The sequence below is a fragment of the Protopterus annectens genome, chromosome 5.part1 (assembly GCF_019279795.1).
Source record: "Protopterus annectens isolate FY-2018-M chromosome 5.part1, PAN1.0, whole genome shotgun sequence".
NCBI classification, from domain to species: Eukaryota; Metazoa; Chordata; order Ceratodontiformes; family Protopteridae; genus Protopterus; species Protopterus annectens.
Window position 1 is genome coordinate 25853002 of NC_056736.1, and position 20490 is coordinate 25873491.

A 20490-nucleotide genomic window follows, 5' to 3' on the forward strand; every position below is an offset into this window, starting at 1 on the left:
GGATGGATGTGCATTTGGTTAAAAGTAGACTTAGCAGGTTGACACTGTTTCTCCCACTGGTAGTATCCTGCCAGTAGTCTGGGAGCCAGTGCTGTGCTACGCCTAGCAGTGCATATTATTAGATTGGCATGATATTTGCCTTTTGGCATTGATTTCCCCTTCATCACTTGTTATATATGTGTCATGTATCCTTGACACATGTGTATGTACACTGTATGGGGTCCTGGGAACTTCTACACTTAATTACAATAACACCTCACATCTGGACTTACTGCAGTTCACATATGTATTTTCTGTAGCCAGTTATGGGACATATGACTATATACTGATGCTTTTCACAGGTTCAGTTTGGTTATACTATGGTGAGGACATGACTACTACTACCCCATTCTTCTGTACTTCTGTTATGGCTTGGTGGATAGCTACTGGGACTATGGTATATAGGGTCCTGGGTTTGTGACCTGCATTGCTGTTTATTTTGTTGCTGGGCTGACAAAGACCTGTTGGATACAGAGTGATTAAGGCACTTTAAAGCAGTTGTAAGGCCTTAAGCCCACTTACTAGTGCGTACATATACTTACTATTGCCTATTTGTGCTTACACCTGCTTACTAGTGCCTTATTCCATCTGACACTGATACGTCACATGTGCATTTCTTGCGGTACTCCAGTTCATATATTTAAGCTATTTAGTGGATTTTGCAACAAAAATATTGGTTGTAACATGCTTTGCCATTTAAAATAGACTATGCTACAGTGGGACTCGAACTGGGAATGCCTGCTCATTGGTGGGATGCTCTACCCAGTACACTATTGCTGTTCTGCTTCATTTGCATATTTCTACCATAATGTAATTCCCATGTTTCCTTCCCCTGGCCCCAGTGCTCCATGTACACAGCATCCATCCATTCTTCAGTTGCTAGCCCAGCCATACCACACCTCCACACATTTCCCTCTGTGTGTGTGTCGGTACTCCTCCATTATACTGTCTCGACCCAAGCTTCTGCTGCTCTTCATCCGTTTAGTCCATGTATGTATGAGCCTTCCCTTGATCCTCCTCCGATACTGATGGAAACATCTATGTGACTCACAATTTTTGGTTCGTCCTGCCAGGGACAGACCTGTTGTTGTGTCTAGAGTAGACTTAGCTGGTCTACACTGTTTCACTGTTTTTATGGTCAAAGAAGAGAATAGAGTGCCTGGCTGTCTCGTTGCTGTATTCTATTGTACATATATAGATATGTTTTGTCCGATTAGATAATAATATATTTGGTATACATTCTCTGTACCTTTGCATGACTGGGCTGGGGTTGTGTTTCTGACAACATATGTTTTATGCATATCTGGCATGGCTTGGTGGTAAATCATTTTGTGTATGGGGTGCATGGTCCTGGATTTGAACCTTGCAGAGGCTGTTTATTTTGTTGCTGGCCAGAAAACCAGCCATTGGATACAGAGTGGTTAAGGCACTTTAAAGCAGTTGTAAGCAGGTTTGTGCGGGTTTTCTAGGTGGTAAGAACTGCTAACTTCCTTTCACAGTTTCTTACACCCAGTTAGCTTCTCCTTTGCTTAATCTGTGTCGGCAGAGCTTAACCTCGCGCAAACGCACTTGCACATGCTTACTGGTGCTTACATATGCTTACTACGGCTTACCTGTGCTTACACCTGCTTACTGCTGCCTTCTTCATTATGATACTGTCTCTTCACGTGCATTTCCTACAGTACTCCAGTTCATAAATATATGTTGTTTAGTGGGTTTTGCAATACAAATATTGCTTACACCATGCTTTGCTATGTAAAATAGACTGTGCTTCACTGGGACTCTAACTGGGAATGTCTGCTCGTTAGGCAAACGCTTTGCCCACTACACTATTGCTGAGATGCTTCATGTGCATATATCATCCTTATTATCCTCTTCAGCCTTTTAGGCTGCTTTAACCATAGCTGTGTAGTGGGCACACCCGCGCACCTATGGTTAGCTGTGTCGGAGTTTTAGAAGACAATACAGGGGTTTCTTCTTTTGATTTTTATGTCATGTTGCTGTTATACACATGGGGGACTGTTGGTGGGGATATGTGGATACCTATGAGCAGTCTCGCTCATTTATTTCCAATTTCTGCTGTTCAGCATTGCAGGGGAGTGTTTATTTTGAGAGCTCTGCTCTCAGACATGCCCCCTGCACTCATACATGCTCCGTGTAAGCCTGGGAGCTTGGGCAGCATGCTTTCATTACTATGCATGGTGCTCTGCCGTCCTGCTCCTAAGCGGCCGCTTCTGTGCAGGACTAGACTAGTCCTGCATGGAATATCAATAAATCCCGGGGAGAATGTTGTAAAGATTTCCACTTATTCCAGGTATCCTTCCTGTGCTTTCTTTTTGTTTGTTTTTAATTACATGAGCTGGATGAATGGTGTCTTGCAATTCTGAATGTAGAGCACAGTCTGTAAGAAAACCAGCTGACCTAATAACCTAGCACTAATAGTGTCAAGATTACAGCAGCGAGGAACACTGCTGAATGCTTTGGATCGCTCAAGGTAGACAGACAAGACTAGGTTGCCAACATTTCTATGGAAGTTGATAGCACTGGTGAAATTAAAGAGGGCAATAGTTGTGCTGTTGTTTGATCAAAAACGCTGTCAGTTGGAGAGAGAACGTTATTACTATACAAATATCTACAGTGCTATAAAGGAATACAGTTTTACAAAATTTTTGATAGAGGTGATAATAATGATTATGGGTCTGTAGTTGGTAAAATCAGTGAAATTCCCAGATTTACATAATGTGATGTGACATTTTTTTACCATATAGTTGGGACATGGTTTTCTTTGATAGTGCAGCTTATTGGTATGGAGATGGGATAAACTGGACTATCTGCTGTCAATCTGATGTGTTCCAAATGGTAGGAGGTAGGAAATAAGCAAGGTTGTTAGAAGGAAACAACAGACAGCCCAGGGATATTGTGAGGGCTATCACCATATGCAAAGGGCCTCCTCAGCCTTGCAATGTTTATTACTTCCCTCTTATTGCCCACCCTGTCAGGCATTATTGCATTTAGATAAAGGGCTACTGGTTAAATTTTGCATCTGTTTTATTTTTTATATATTTGATGAAAAAGTTCCACTGCCTAATGTTTCAAACTTGGTGAAGAATTTGTTTTTGTTGGAAGAAGTATTTTACATCCAAAATATAAGATATGTATGTATTTAATATTCACACACACTCCCACATCTACTCAAGAGCACACACAGAAACTTATTCACATGTGCCCTGCAATTGTAACTACATTCTTGACTGTATACACCTGAGAAGTCTTATTGTAGTCGAATAAAGAAACACAAAAAGAAGAGTCATAAGAAAATACCAGGCAATCACTCTGCTCACTATTACATGCCTGGCCAAAAACCAGACAGTGATCAAAGGTGAGAATCAACCCCCTTGTATCTCTAAAGTCAACACCTTAACTGCTATGCAAAACTCCCAAAAACAGTATTAAACACATACAGTGCAAAGTATAACAATCCACACCACATGCTCAGAAACAGGAAATCTATGTTTTGTTAGCAACATTGGTACGTGATGGAGCATGCACATGAGCATGTCCCTCCTCAGATGAAGGAGTGGTAAATTATGCAGCAGTCTTAAGCAAGCATTTGGCTCACCCAACCACAAACATGGTAACTTTCCTCAGGAGGGGCACAGAAGCATGTACATGCTTGAGGAGATATACTGGAATATGTGATGATATGGGTCGCACATCTCCCACCCAAGGGGAGGTGTAAGGACTTAACACCCTTATTGCTGAGATTTTGATGTAGGCATAACCAACCTCTATGTCTGCTTGGATGACTCCCCTCCATAACAGGTTAAGGCTTAATAGTCTGCAGTCATGCAAGCAACAAGCATACAAAAAGTTTTGGGAGCTATGGCATAATACATTAAAAGATACTCATGAATGGACAACTGGCTACAGGGTGAAGTCTACCATAATGTAACAGTTATCCCACTTCACAAGAGTCAACCATCAACTAAACCCAGAAACTGCAGACCTATTAGTCTGACTATTCTAATATGGAAAGTCATGAAATGACTTGGCATGGAAATGATCAACAAAGAAATAGACAAATGTCATACACTGGACCCAACATAGTATGGCTTTGCCAAGGGAGGACCATGCCTATTAAATCTAATGGACCTCTTAGTAAAAGTCACCAAGGCAATGGCTGAGAGGAAAACTGTACATACCACCTATATGGACCTGGCTAAGGTGTTTGATAAAATACCCCACTCAGTTATAGTTGACAAACTCACCAAACTGGGCATAAACCCTCTATATAACTCAAAGAATTGCCAGCTAGTACACAGGCAGGACCCAGGAAGTCAGGATCAGTGATACCACCTCTGCTAACAGACTGGTCAAAAGCAGGGTACCTTAGAGCTCTGCGATTGGACTGCTCCTATTCTGCATCTACTTCATGGAGGTAAAGGCCAGTGTCAAGGGACTTCGGCTGCCCAGGTTTGCAGATGACTGCAAATTAGAAGTTATCATAGATCTCCTCATGACAAAAACATCTTACAAGAGGGTCTGACACAGACAAATGGCTGATGTCAAAGTCATAGACTAAAACTCAACAAAGAGAAATGCATTATCCTGCCTCTATAGGAAAACTGCCACCCAGGTTAATTACTCCATTGATAAGACACCCCAAGACCGGACCCAGTAGTCAGGAATCTGGAAACATATGTAGAGAGTAATGTAGCCTTTAGCTAGCATGTGGCCAAGGTAGTGAGAAAGTAATTCTAGGTCACTCAACTTATAAAAAAAGACCATAGCATCCAGGTCCAAGGAAGTCATAGTGCCAGATTATTTGGTTCTTATCAGAACCATCATTATTTATTTATTTATTTATATATTTATGTATTTATTTATTTTATTTTATTTTATTTAGTTAGCATGGAAATGATCAACAAAGAAATAAGCAAACTTACTGCACCCACCACGGTGTGTCTTTCCAGTGTCTTGCCACTTTATTCAACACTTATGAGACCCATCTTTGACTGTAATGCCCCCTTCTGCACCTGACCAAATATATGCAACAGTTGGAATGTCCACAAAGGTTCCTTAATAGAAGAATCCAGGGTATCAATATATTGTTGTACATGGATGACATTAAAGTCGTGTCTCTATACTTTGTCTCCTGCAGGTTACATATAAGCAATATATGCATGGCATGCAAGACATACAAGGCAACCTTGGTTCCATCTCTGATGGACCTTTTGCACATCCACAAAATGAAGATCATCAAAACCACTAACTCCAAAGATTTAAATTTTGCTTATGACATAAACACTACATGTTGATGAGACAGATATGTGTTTCAGAAGATTCCCATGCTCAAGATCAGGATACCAGAGCCCATCCCCAACCCTGTTTAAGAGTAACCTTGGTCAATGAATGGGAATTCAGAAATTCACCCCAGGTCTGTCCTCCATGCTTCTGATAGACAGAGGCAGACAATAATGCTCAAGCTACACCCCACAAAATAACCTCTAGAAACTTCCTAACAAAACCCTCCTAATAAATGCCTGTAACACATAAGGACACAAATGTTTTGGACTGCGTGACTGTGCTTATGAAGACCATGATGATCATCAGACTACTATATACTAATGAAGCTATGAACCTGTTCTTAATTAACCTGTGAATTAAATAAGTCTATCTTTACAAATTTACAATACTATCACTACGTAATGATACTAAATTAATGCACCTGTGTATATTTGATACTCTGTAGTGTCTATAAAATGCACCAGTTTTAATTATAAAATTATTATTGCAGGTATTATCATGCAGTATTCATTCATGACTGGCTAGAAACTATCATTTTGTCATGTTGTGTGACCATGATCAATCCAGTTTTAAAGCTTAGTGCGGTAAACTTTTTGTTGAGTATTATGCATGACAATTTTAGGTTCTTTCAAGCATTTTCTTCTCTTTTGGTAGGGCCCACCAGGAGGAATAGAAAGCTATTAGGTTGCTTCATTTATTTTACTTGCTTTACAATAAATGTGTGGATATGATGTACTACACTTGATAAATTAATTGAATATCAGAATCATATATATTTATATTAATATTAATATTAATAACATACTAGGACTAAAAGCACTTTTGTTTCTCATATAAGGGACAAGTTATGCAATGTAAATGTTACAGCAAAACATAATTTTGAAGTATGCAGACAAATATCCATATGTTCAGTGTTCATGCCTTTATCTCATAAAATGCATGATGCTTATTGAAATATCAAAGTTATCTTTTCCTAATTATTTTTTGTAAAAATCCAGAAACATTCCTGATATAATGACCGCTTCTACACAAGATCAAAATATGAGCTGGTGGCCTTACAGAATACTGCAATAATTTGCTGGTAAGACAAGTGTTACTATCCATTCTTTTTAAGATAACATGAAACTACACACACACACACACACACACACACACACACACACACACACACACACACACACACACACACACGCACACACACACACACACACACACACACGCACACACACGCACACACATACACTCACAGCACTGTTGTGATATCAGACTTACCAATATCAGAATGTCTATCCTTTTAAATATTCTGGCATACAATAATATTTTGGAAATGAAGCCATTCATAAAATAATTGAAGATGCTGTCTATGTACCTTTAATATTTTGGAAATGAAGCCATTCATACATTAATTGAAGATGCTGTCTATGTACCTTTACATTTAAGTAACATAATGTTATATGTATTATTTGCAGTCCAATTATATTAAAATATGTTGATATTCTAACCATACCAGAGTCATACCACTTGACATAAATGGAGAATAGACAATGAAATTCATTCATTTTTTATGGGAACAATCTCCTTTAACATAATTTGTAATAACAATGTCAAGGAATTCTCCCTGTATAAGTGACATTCAAGTCTGCTTAACCAATCTGCAGGATGAAGACAATGTTACCATATTGTATAACAAATCTATGCCTGTTATGCAAACAATTTTTTTAATGGGTATTTGTAACCAGAGAAATATCCTAATATCACTGCATTTTCACCATTGGATTGAATGGTTTTGGTATGAAATACTGACTTCCTGAAAAACAATGTGATGAAACAACACCAGCAACAGAAAAATGCCTGAAACCGAAAAGGGGGAAAAATCATTTGTACTTTTTTTTTTGCGAGGTGGGGGGCACCCCCCTTGCTCCTACATATTATATATATATATATATATATATATATATATATATATATATATATATATATATATATATATATATATATATACCAACTTCACAGCTAGAACACACCTATATAGAAACTCACTGACAATGATTTCCTATGGGAAACAGCATTTTTTTTCTTCGTCATGCTGGATGAACTCAAAGAATTTCACCTGGGCATGTGTAGGGGAACTGGATTAAACACAGACATGCAATTGTACACACACACACACACACACACACACACACACACACGAGCTCTTTGATTTTAATACTTCTGTAGAAGAAAAGGCATGTGATTATAAAATTAACCACCTGATAATATTTTAGTAATTAATGTATCTAATGGTCTATATTTTGCTGAGCCACTCATTTTGAAATAAGTACAGCACAGCTTAATATTTTGCATGGGACAAATACAAAGGCTCAAAGTTACGAAGTGACTCAAGATGAAAATTCAACAGAGGAAAAAGGCACGCGTTAATGGACAGTGACTCCTTACTCTGTTAATACGGGAAATGAATAAGGAAAATGTGCAAGAGAGTAGTAATCCCTAGAGTCTCTTTTAATGAAAGATATTCTTTATCATGCTTAAAGCAGCTATGCAATCTTAAATACACAACATTCAAAGAGAAAGAAAGCAGTGAATGTTATTATGTTTAGATGCTAGAATGAATCATTCTGTATGTACTTATATGTTTCTGAACAGCAAGAAAATCAGTGCATGCGTGTCTTCTGAAACAGTTTAACTGCATGAAACTCACACATCCTGTTTCTTTCTTTCTATTAATTTGCACTTTCCTTGTTTAGTCTTCAAATGCAGTATGTGTTGTGCATTTTTTGTTTGTTCTAAAGTATGGTTTTAACCTCTTTTTCCTTGTACTGCATGATTCCTTCAATAGGGAAAAGTTTCAAGACTGATCACTTCTTTTTCACTGAGGACTGGTATCAAACTAGTTGTTGTGTCTTAAGACTTTTCCCGGTTAGGGGTCGCCACAGCGGAACTCCGGTCCGCTAATGATTGGTAGTGGATTTTTACGTACCGGGTTACCAGCCCTGATGCACAACCTTCAACGAAGGCATGCCCCATTCACGTATGCCTCCACACAGAAGACGCTCTAGCTGAGAATTGAACGGGACAACGTCTTGCTATGAGGCGACATCGCTACCGCAGCACCACTAAACTAGTAGTTAAGTTTAAAACCAGAAGAGAAAAAGTAACATATACATTAAACTTTTCCACAAGGTACGTACACAATGTGCAGAGATGCACTTTCTTTCCATGTAGCTCAGAACAGACCACTGCAAATTGAATTTCACTTGCAACGAAAGGTAAAACTCAGAACTCATTTAGTTACAGTATAGCTGACAGTTTTTTTTCCTACAATTTCCATTCCCTGCCTCTTTAGCTGAATATTAACATAAGAATCTGTTTTAAACTCAATAAGATGTAACCTAAATGTATTACAGTACTACAATGTAGAAGGGGCTACTAACATTTTAATTCCTTCACAAGTTCTATTACAATGCTTATCACATCTCCTCATCTTTGCCAACTGCAGAATTCAGAACAAATTTATTTTGAAAACATACTTCAATATCCATACAATCTGTCCTTATTTTTGGAATAGTGCTGTAGCTATATTTACTTATGTGCGTATTGCAGGAACAAATAATCAAAGCAATCCATGCAAGTTTGAACAAGCATTAGATATTGCTACTTCATAATAATAATAATAATAATAATAATTGACTAATGGGTAAAACAATTTACCAGGTAAGATGGACGCATACCATGATGGAGAATATCACATTTCCAGCATGGTTATGCATAGTCTTTTATCTGCATCCCTATGATAAATTCACTGAGAGTTTTACAACCTTCTAGGATATAAAAATAGCCAAAACTGAAGATATATGCAAGCAAAATTACCATTTCTCTATTAAAATAAACAAACAAAAAATGAACCAAGATGATGTGAGCTGGCATGTATGAGCTGGTTTAGGTTAACAGATTCATGGATTGAAAGGTTAAAGACGAGTGGAGTGCACATCACATATACATGTACTTGCTAAGTAAGCCAACTTCTTTGTGATACAAGACAACAGATATATTCACAGCCAAATGTCTAATGAGATTCAAGTAGTCAGTGAAAATGTAAGCACCAATTGATTATATTGCTGTGTAGAAAACTAAATAATATATCAGCGTGAAACAGTCAATAGTACCTGTTTCAATAAACCACATAACCTCCAAAGCTTTAGCTGACTGTTTGAAACTCTGCAAATCACTAAGGGAATAAAAGAGAGTATGATTTAAATGTTAAATTCCTAGCTCTACAATGGAATCCTTTTATGTGCATGCTTTGTTTAGCATGGTCATGATGACAGTCAGGCAGTTGTTTACCACTGTCCTTATTCTATATTTTGTGCAGTTGCAGTACTTCTTGCAGGAAGTACAAGTTTGTTGTGCATTCCAGTTGTTATCCAAAGGCATGTTATATGTGGTGCAGTTTAATTCTGGAACATGCATATCTGCATGTGCCACAATGGACATAAACTGTTCTATACATAGGGATTTGCATTTAGGTTTTCTTTTTTTTTTCCAGTTTTACTTCATTACTTATTGCACACATACTGGTTAGCATTCATAAACTATGGCACAGTCCTACACAGTGGTGACAGGAAATATCCCATCCTCAGCAGTGTCTGTACTTGTTTTTCAGCCAGGGTGATGAAGGTCATCAAGTGGTAGGTAACCAGAAGTGCTTGTGTTTGCTCCTGGCAGAGGTGTAGATAGAGTGGAGCAAAGAAGGCAGAATGCCTGGACTCAAGCTGTCAGGGTGCAATGTCAGCATTCTTACTGGCATTACATTTTTGTGTAACGATACTGCTTTTACTGTTAGGTCAGATGCACTTCAGCACTCTGTAAGTGGTATATACAATATCAGCATTCATATATGAAAGGAGTTACTTCAGTGAGTATCTCCTTGAAGTGTTAAATACTTGGGTATCTTCACCTGCTGCCTTCCATGTTGAGATATTTGCAAGTTTCCTATTTCCTTGAGAATCAGGGGGTGCTAATCTAGGATTCTTAACCAGTAGGCAGCCTGGTAATTTATTAGGCCTTGTAAACATTGTGCTCCTAGCCTTCAACAGTATATTCAGAACATGCTCTTAGAACGTTTGAGGTAAGGTGTAGGTATGGGTGTGAGATATGAGAACACTGGAAAGGAGAGGGGTAATGTTTGCACTGAATTTGTAGATTAGAAGATTGGCTATATCTTCTTGGTCTGAGTATGTTATATCATTTTCTATTAGCCTGTACAGTGCTGGGCATTGTGTGTGAGATTCGTATCATAATTAAAGAAGGCATGGTTATCTTTGGCTGTGAGACTATTTTAACTAATATCAGGCTTTGGTTGATTTTTGGGATATTTAGAGTTAGATTTATTTTACATACAATTATTTTTTCTTTCTTTAATCATTTAGCCTGTTTATGTTTTGGAATTTAGCATTGTATTAATTTCTAATGGAATAGACACATATATGTAGCTATTTACTTGTACAATAACTTTGCCAGTGAAGCACTCTATATAGCAGTGCGGTCAATAAATGGTAGGGACTTTTGTTTTTGTAGTTTAACCTTCACATAATTCCTGAATACTGAGATATCAGACTTCAGCCTTATGATGAATGTGACTGACTTGTAGTCTAATTTGACCAGAAAAAAGAGAGACAAGCTGCTCCATATTGGTAAATACCAAGTCCAGGATTGCATTGCCCTTGGACTAACTGGTTCAGAGAGTTTATACTGATCAAATCCAGAAGTCTCTAGGCATACATGTTTGAGAACGGAAATGTCTCTCAATCTACAGTTAGTTGAAGTCTCCTTGGAGAATTGTATTTCATTTAGTAAATATGGACTTTGTACTAGTTCAACAGGAATTATCATCTAAATAAGAACTAGAGGGGGTCATATAGTTAAAGATGATATGATAAGGGTTTTTTTTTTAAAAGTAACTTGGAACAGGAGGATTTCCAGGATATTTATCTTGTTTAATGAGTATGGAGAGGAAGTGTTTTTTTAAGAATATGGAGACACTGCACCTCTAATGCCTTTGTCTAACTGGGTGATCCTTAATATGTGATAGGCATTGAAGCAATGCACTGATGGAGTGCTGTCAATAGCATTTAACCAAGTCTTTGTAATGTAAATTCATAATGCAAATATATACCTCACCTAAGTGTCATGTTTAATCATAGCCTCACCTCAGGCTTCATGCCCACTGAGTGGGGCACAGCTACAGTTATCCCATTCCACAAGGGGGGATCCACCTTGGATCCCGGGAACTACTGCCCCATCAGTCTGACGAGCCTGCTCTGCAAGACCATGGAACGTATTATCATGGAACTTATCAACAAAGACATTGGCAACCTTCAAACATTGGACCCACGCAGTTTGGGTTTGTGAAGGGCCGATCTTGTCTCCTGAACCTGATTGACATTTTCAAATCAGTCTCCAGAGCCATGGACAAGGGTAAGGTGGTCCACACAGCCTATCTGGACTTTGCTAAGGCCTTTGACACCATCCCCCACTCTGGAATCATAGATAAACTTACTAAGCTGGGCATTAATCCCTACGTCACTTGATGGGTTGCCAACTGGCTTACTGACAGAACCCACACTGTAAAAGTAGCAGACTCCAAATCCAGCTCCAGACAATTGACAAGTGGAGTACCTCAGTGTTCAGTCCTGGGAACACTCTTGTTTGTCATCTACTTCTCTGAAGTACAGGCCAACACTAAGAGACTGGCTAACAAAGTTTGCAGATGACTGCAAACTGGGAGCCATTATTGAATCCCCAAATGATGTGGGTATTCTACGAAAGGGCCTTACAGAAACAGATGCTTGGTGCCAGAGCCATGGACTCAAGCTCCATGCCAAGAAATGTATAGTTATCCGCTTTGGGAAAAAAACATGTACCCATGAATTACCACATAGGTGGCAGTACACTAAACACCAAAAGTGTGATAAGAGACTTAGGGACACAGGTGGACAGTGATCTCACCTTCGATAACCATATCACCACAACAGTCAGGAAATCCTTCTATGTGGCACACTCATCACTAAGGGCTTTTCATCCAGAAAAAAGGAGGTCATTGTCCCACTGTATCCCTCATTAGACCCATTATAGAATACAATGCCCCGTTTGGTATGTACCTCTCAAGACATCTGCAACAACTGGAAAGGCTGCAGAAATACCTCACTAAAAGAATCACAGACCTAAAGCAGATTCCCTATGCTGACTGTCTAAAAAAACTCTATCTATACTCTGTCGCATAATGTCTACTCAGAGGTGATCTCTGCTTAACATACAAGGCCATGTCAAACCCAGAGCTGTTTACATGCTACACATAAAGTAATCCCAATCCCTCAGAGACACATGCTCCAGAGATCTAAATCTTGTCTTCACAATGAACAAAACATGTTGGAAGGATAGGTTTTTGACCCAGAAACTCCCCAGACTCTGGAAAAGACTGCCCATACATGTCAAGCAGAGCGCCTTTTTGGCCCTCTTCAAAAGGAACCTTGATGATTGGATGGGAGATAGGAAATTCACCCCGGGGATCACGTCAGTCACCCTGCTAGACAGGGGTCCAGGGAAGTAAATACTGTGGGAAGAAATAACCAGGGAATTGTTAAGGCTAGGTTTGTATAGGCCCTAGGGCCAATAGCCTAGTACCAACCTTTGAACCTATATAGAGATATATATATATATATATATATATATATATATATATATATATATATATAAAAAACATGTTTTTGAGGTAAGAGTGCTAGTAGGGAGTGATTTTTTTTTTATTGTGTGCTAAGGGTCCTAGCATTGAACAGCTGGAATCTTTAGAAGACTGTCATTGCCTAAAAAGGCACGAGAGGTGTGAACAAGGATGTAACTATGTATGATCGCCTTGGGGGAGTTATGCAGGCCATCCATGGCAGAGCAATTTGGGCTATCTACCATCTCTTCCCAAGCTTTTATATATTATATCCCCTTTTGAATGGCACCAGAAGCTAAGCCAGTTATTGAAATCAATAATATGTTGTTCATATTGGGGCATCCTTTATGGTAATAGTAGAATGCTTCTAAAGGCTAGTTTCAAACTAGCCTCAGACACATACTCCAAGATCTCCATCCTGTCTCTCTTCATATAATCCAGGGAGGTACAACTCAAGTCATTTAAACTCACATGTACTATGACTGTGTCATATGTGTACTAGTGGTGTACGGGCCTGAGTGTTTCTATGATGTGTTCAAATCTAGGCACCTGACAGGCAAATGATTGTGACCTTCCTTTTGTACAAGCTGGTGAGCGGTGCATTTGTGTGCCTCACAATGAAGTCACCTTTGACTAAGATATTGAATTGTGTGGAGGTTTGCCTTATGGGTTCTTGAACTGAGCCAGTGTGACTTTTACATGTATGTTTCATGGTGGGTGCCTGTGATATGTGTTTTTGAGTTTGCTATGAATACTTGTTTCTTAGGTTAAATTTCAGAGGCATTTGCATTTTAATTACATTATTTTTACAAGTCTCTGCATAAATAAGTCTATATCTTTGAAATGAGCTATTTATGTTTCATTAAGTGTTGGGTTGTGTGCCACTAACAACATGTTTGTTATCTGCAGTGGCTTTGAGGAAGAGATTTGCCTCCAAAAACATTGTATAACTAAATCTGTCACACACACCATGTGTCTGCTGATTTAAACAGTAAGTGGTTGTCAGTAAATATGGGATATTTGATACATTGTCTCGGGTTGCATATTTCAACCAGGATGGCAAGAAAGTGCTATCATTCCAAGTGCTTGCCAATGTTGTCTGGAGGAGTTTTGTGGGCATAGTTTCAGAGTTATTTTATTTATAGGTTTGTAGATTAGTACTAGGCTAACTATCCATCTAGATCATTTTAAGGTTAGCCAATTACCCTATGTGAAAATCAAACGCTGCACCTTGTGTCTGTAAGGTAAACACTGTGACCATTATGTCACCCTCCCTCCCATAAAAATCAAGTCCTGTACCTTGTGCTTGTAAGGCAATCACCTTAACCATTATACCAACCCTCAACCAAAATTAAATTGTTTAATGTGCATAGGTAAATATTAGGCTAGCTGTCCTTGTGGACCATTTTAAGCCTAGCCAATTTCTAGGGAGGATCAAACCCTGTATCTCTTGAATGTGAGGTAAACACTGTAAGTATTACACCTACCCCCAACCCTGTTTGTTTAAAACCTACAATCAGTGTTTGCACACAAAGAGAAACATACATCCAAGAGTAAACCAGGACCTCTTTGCAGAACTACTAAATATTTAAAGTGCAATAGAAATTGGAGTGCAGGTTGTACTGACAAACTTAAGGCTCAAAAAATGCAGTCAAGCTTGCCTTATTTATAATACAGAAAATAAGCAACTAAAAGCTCAGTACAGTACACCAAACAATAACAAGATTCAAGTTAAATTTTGTAACATGTAATGCCAACAACTAGCCTGAAAACCTTCTTCAGTCACCAGAAGGAGCCAGTAAACTAACTACAGCAAAAAGTAACTAATTTAGTACTAAAAACATGCAAGCAATATCAGTACTCTCAATATGAAATAATCATCTCAGATTTCACTTAGACTGGTGAATTGTTTAAGAAGGGAAGCATTGTAATATGATACTTACATCAATATCCAATAAATGAAGGCAGGCAGGAATTACAAGGGGGTGCTGAAAATTTTTAAGCCCAAACAACTTTCTAAATTCTGAGTGTTATTTTGCCTCTGTAACTGAAAAGAGGGTTACTTCATCTTGTAAAGTGCCAATTTACAGAATTGTAATGCTGTATTTTGACATTGTTTCAGATCATTGATTGAACAATGTCAACAAAAAGTGTGGAATTTTTAAGTGTGGAACTCTTGAGTAGTCATGAAGTTCCTATTCCTGCAGAAGAAAACTTCAAAGTAATTCCATGAATGTATGATGCAAACATTGAGTGATAATTGCCCTTCTTACACAACTGTGAAGAAGTGATGTACAAACTTTCAGCATTAAAATTTTGAGACCAAAGATGCAGCAAAGTCTGGGAGGCCTCAAACAGTGTCAGCTCCTTTAATTGCTGACCATGCCCATGACTTGATTTTAGCAGATTGGTGAGAATTGGCTAAAGGAATTGCTGAGACACTACAGATATCCAGGGAACATTAGGCTTATAATCCTTGAGTAGCTGGATGTGCAGAAACTGTCAGCCAAGTGGGTGCTTAAATGTTTGAATGCTGATGAGAAAAGAGATTGAGTGGACACTTCCAAGTTGATATTGCAGCATTTTCTTCCAGCTGGTGCCAACGTTTTGGAATGAATAGTTACTGCTGATGAAACATGGTTACACCACTATGATTCTGAGACAAAACAACTGTCCGTGCAATGGTGGCACTCAGGTTCACCAAGGCCAAAGAAGTTCAAGACCCAAAAGTCAGCAGGAAAGGTCATGGCCACAGTGTTTTGTGATCAGGAAGGTGTTGTAATGACTGACTATCTTCCAAAGGCCACAGAATGAATGCAGAATACATTGTCACTTGCTGTGCAGATTAAACGAGGCATTGAAAGAGAAAAGGAGAGGGGAGCTACAGAAAGTTCTCCTTTTGCAAGACAATGTACCTGTTCTCAAGGCTGGCAAAATGTGGATGTTTTGATGAAACTGGAGTTTGAGTTCATAGACCATCAATCCTACTCACCAGATCTTGCTCCTTCTGACTATTTCCTGTTTCCAAACCTTAAAAATAGTTTGGAAGGGCTGCAATTTTATAGGATCATAGGAGATTACTGGGCTATCAACCAATTTCAAGCCTAAAAATTTTATCGCAATGTAATACCATAGAAATGTTAGTTAATACCCAAGATTGCATTTAGTAATGACAGCCCATGTCCAGGAGGTTTGTGGGCACTATTCCTGGTAAGAATTTATGGTGCCCCAACCACTTATATAGGTTCCTTTTAAACAGTGTCATAGAGGTGCTCTGTTTCACATGAATAGGCAGCCTATTCCAAAGATGTGGCAGTTGGTAGGAGATAAATCTGTCCCTCCAGCATGTCTTATTTAAGACAGAGGCCATATTTAGGTCCCTGGAATGGGTGGCCCTAGTCCTGTTTGATTTATATATATATGCATCAAGATGATTAGAACTGAGTCTGAGATTGATCTGTAAGCTAGGCATAAGTCTCCCCTAAGAAGTCTATATGATACAGAGTAAAGTGACAGGGACTTTAGTCAGTCTGTGTATGGTAAGTGCTGGAGTCCCATGATCTTCTTTGTTAGAAAACTCTGAGGTCTCTCAAATTGCTTCAGGTGCTTTGTACGGTACATGCCGAACAGGGCATTATACTCAATTATAAGTAGGATTACTTCCAAGTACAGAGGGGTTATAACCTCTTTTGCTCTTGAGATGATGCCTTTACTAATCAAGTGTGCTACATAGACAACCTTCTTTACTACAATAGACACATGGTGTTGAAGTTAAGGTTGCGATCAGCTAGTGATGCCAAGTCCTTTGACACTCAGGATATTGTTGTTGATTTGATAGTGTGATGGGACATTATTGTCAAAGGGAATAATGATGCTTTTTTTTGGATTCAATTTGAGACCATGGCTGAGACACCAGTCGTTGGTCTGCGTAATACACTCCTGGGTTATAGTGCCATCATTTGGGGATTCACTAATAGCATCCAATTTTCAGTTGTCTGCAAACTTGGTCAGCCACAACCCCTTAGTTTTGACCTGAACTTCTGAGAAGTATATATATCAAACAGTAGGGCTCCCTATACTGGCCCCTGTGGTACCTTGCTGGTAACATGTCTGCTGGTTGATATAGAGTTGACTGCTTTGATAGTGTGTGTCCGGTTTGTGAGCCAGTTAGCAACCCATCTTATAACAAAGGGGTTTACATTCAGTTTACTAAGTTTAGGATTGTGTCGAAAGCCTTTGCCAAGTTGAAGTATGCTGTGTGCACAGATTTGCTCTCATCAATGACTCTGGTCACATTTTTGAAAAAAAAAAACACAAGATTTAACAGGCAGGATCTGCCCTGGGTGAAGCCAAAGTGGTTAGGATTCAGGGTTTGGAGGTCACCTATGTCTTTATTTATGAGTTCCACAATTGTATGTTCAATGGCCTTACAGATGAGACTTGTCAGGCTTAAGGGTCTGTAATTTCCCAGAACTGTTGTTAGGCCACCGTTATGTAAGGGAATAACTTTTGCTATTCTCCATTCCACAGGAAAAAAGCCTGGAGTCTTCTGACTGAAATACTGCTCTGCTGCTGCCATCACCTCCAAATTACTATGATTGAAAAGGGTACATAATGGTGATGTTAGTTCTTGTTTTAGCCTATTTAGAAAACAGCCTGGGATGCTGTCAGGTCCCATAAAGGCTGTGTTTTTTTGCCATGGACAAGGCTTTGATTACCTGTTCTTCAGATATATAAGGTGAGGTAGATGCTTGAAGCAAGGTTTTTGATAGATTTGGAGGGGATAGGTTTGCCATAAATGTCACCCCCTATCTCCTAGAAGGTTTGCTATCTCCGTGGGGTCGATGTGTGCGTGATACCTTTGGTCACTAGTTCTGCACATGTTTGGTCCTACCTTTTAGGCTACATATGAATCTGTAAAAGGCCTTATGATTATCCTTGGCTAAATTTTTCTCAAATATGTCCTTAGAGGATTTCACAAGTTGCCTTATTTACTTATTGAGGCTGAGAAGTTTGCTTTTCCATTGTTGGGGTCTCACCTTTGTTTTCATGGACAGCACATTTTTGCATTTATTCTAAAGTTTGTTGATGCTGAATGCTCACCATGTTAGCTTGTTTTTACTTGAGGCTCTGGCTTTGATTCTTTCTGGTACAGCCAAGTCTCTGCTGTTATGCAAGTGATTGTGCAAGGCTTTAGTTTAAGCTTCAGTGTATTTACCCCTTCCAGCTGGGTTGAGGTTTGGAATGCATTTATACCATTTATACCTCAAACTAGGAGTGTATAGTTTGCCTTGATGAAGTTTTTTAGTCTGATTTTGCCCTTTGTGAGTTCTGGTGTTAGTGTCAGCTCGAAAGTGACTGATTTGTGGTTGGATTTAACTAATGAGGTTCTGACAGTTGTGGTAATGCATCCGTTTGACCTGTTAGTGAGGACCAGATCTAGTATGTTTGTTCCTGTTGCCAGGGTATGCACAATTTGTTCTAGGGCATTTGAGTTAACAAAATCAAGGGACTTTTGCACTACTGGGTTAGGGCTAGCATAGGTTTCCAAGTTGATGGTGGCATAATTGAAATCCCCCATGACCAGAGTGTTCGGTAATATTTGGATTGTCTCCAGTTTGGTCAAGTACTCATTCTGCACATCATGACCCATGGAGGGAGATCTATAACTGACTATGACTTGAATGGCAGTCTTACCCACTGTAACTTGAACTTGGAGTGACTCCATGGAGTTGTCTAGTCTAACTAGATGGGAAGTGAATGTATCTCTAATATAGATAGAAACACCACCTCCTTTGGATCTCACGTGTTCATTTTGCGGTCTGCAGATGTGGAAGGCAATGTAGTCTGCAAGGCTGTGGTACACTCTGAGGCCTTGAACCAGGTTTCTGTGACTGCAGAGACATCTACATTTTCCAGTGATAGAAGAGTAATTTGGAGGTGATGGCAGCAGCAGAGCAGTATTTCAGTCAGAAGACTCCAGACTTTTTTTGGCAGGGTTACAGAAACTTCATACATAATGTGCCAAGTGTGTTGAACTTTGGGGAGAATATGCTGGATAACTTGTTATTTTCATGGTTTCATGGCTCCACATCATTCCTTTCTTGGTCAGGCTTGGAAATTTTAAGCACCCCAGCATATGTTGTCATACTGTCATAAGTAGGGGACAGCAACAGATGGACTAGGTTTAAGAAGACAAGTAGAGTGGGTGGAGGGGTTGAAACCTCCGAGACACATAGTTCTGTAGTTTAGCCTAGATCTGCTTTAATGCAAACAAAGGTCCTGAACTAGCCACACACACACACACACACACACACACACACACACACACACACACACACACACACACACACACATGCACGCGTGCTCACACACACGCACACACACGCAAACATCATATAAGAAAGAAACTGTGGTTTAATACCAACAATTACTTCACTTAAATGACAAAATGCAGTATAACTCTTTAGTGAAGTACTTTGTAATTCGGAGAATACATGTTGATATACAATCTTCTGTTTTTCTGTTAAAGTTTTACATGAATTAGAATATTTAAAATTGTCCACATTTTTGGGCATTTGTGTTTCCATTATTTTTGGCTATGTCTAGAATTCTTAATCAAAGAAGTTAAAATATAAAAAGGAGTACTTTTGTTTTGTTAACATAAAAAATTATAACTATATCTTTGCTTTTATGTGTATAAAAGCAATTGTGATTGTCTTCTGAACAGCTTAGGAAGGTAGATTCAATTAGTGTTTCCTAATTTTTAATCAATGACCTGATTTTAATCATCTGCAATTATAACATTGTGTGCAGAAAAGCTACATAAAGTGGCAAGACACTTTGCTAATTAAGCTGCTGTGTGACATATAGTGAGATATAATCAGAAAGGTGCTTTAATTCTAGACCAGATAAATTCAAAGAGAAAGAATACATTCTGTTTACCAGTATAGTTACCAATTGTTCTCTGGCCTGATTACTTGTCAGTCATTCCATATGTTTTACTAATTTTTATATATATTTTTATATATGTTAATTGAATTGTTGTGAGTATCTGTTGGAAACAAGCCAACGAAGCTGGATTACTCTCAAGAATGATTATTTTTCTTGCTGTTTGATTTTTAATCACTCGTTATATAACTAAAAGAAAAATGTTGGTTGTATTAAAATAAATTGTTTTCTTGTGTAAAATTATTCTGTAGTCTTTAAATGAAAAAAAAATGAAAGATTAAGGAAGCACAACAAATATATTCCATATGACTTCCATGGCTATAACCAGGTGCTGTATACTCTTCTCATTAGATAAGTAATTTACAAATGCCAGGAAGGCAGAACTAGGCAGCCAAGATACAAAACTGTTAATCCTAACTCATTTTGTATATATTGTGAATATTCTCCTCAGTCTAGGCATCATAATACTAGCA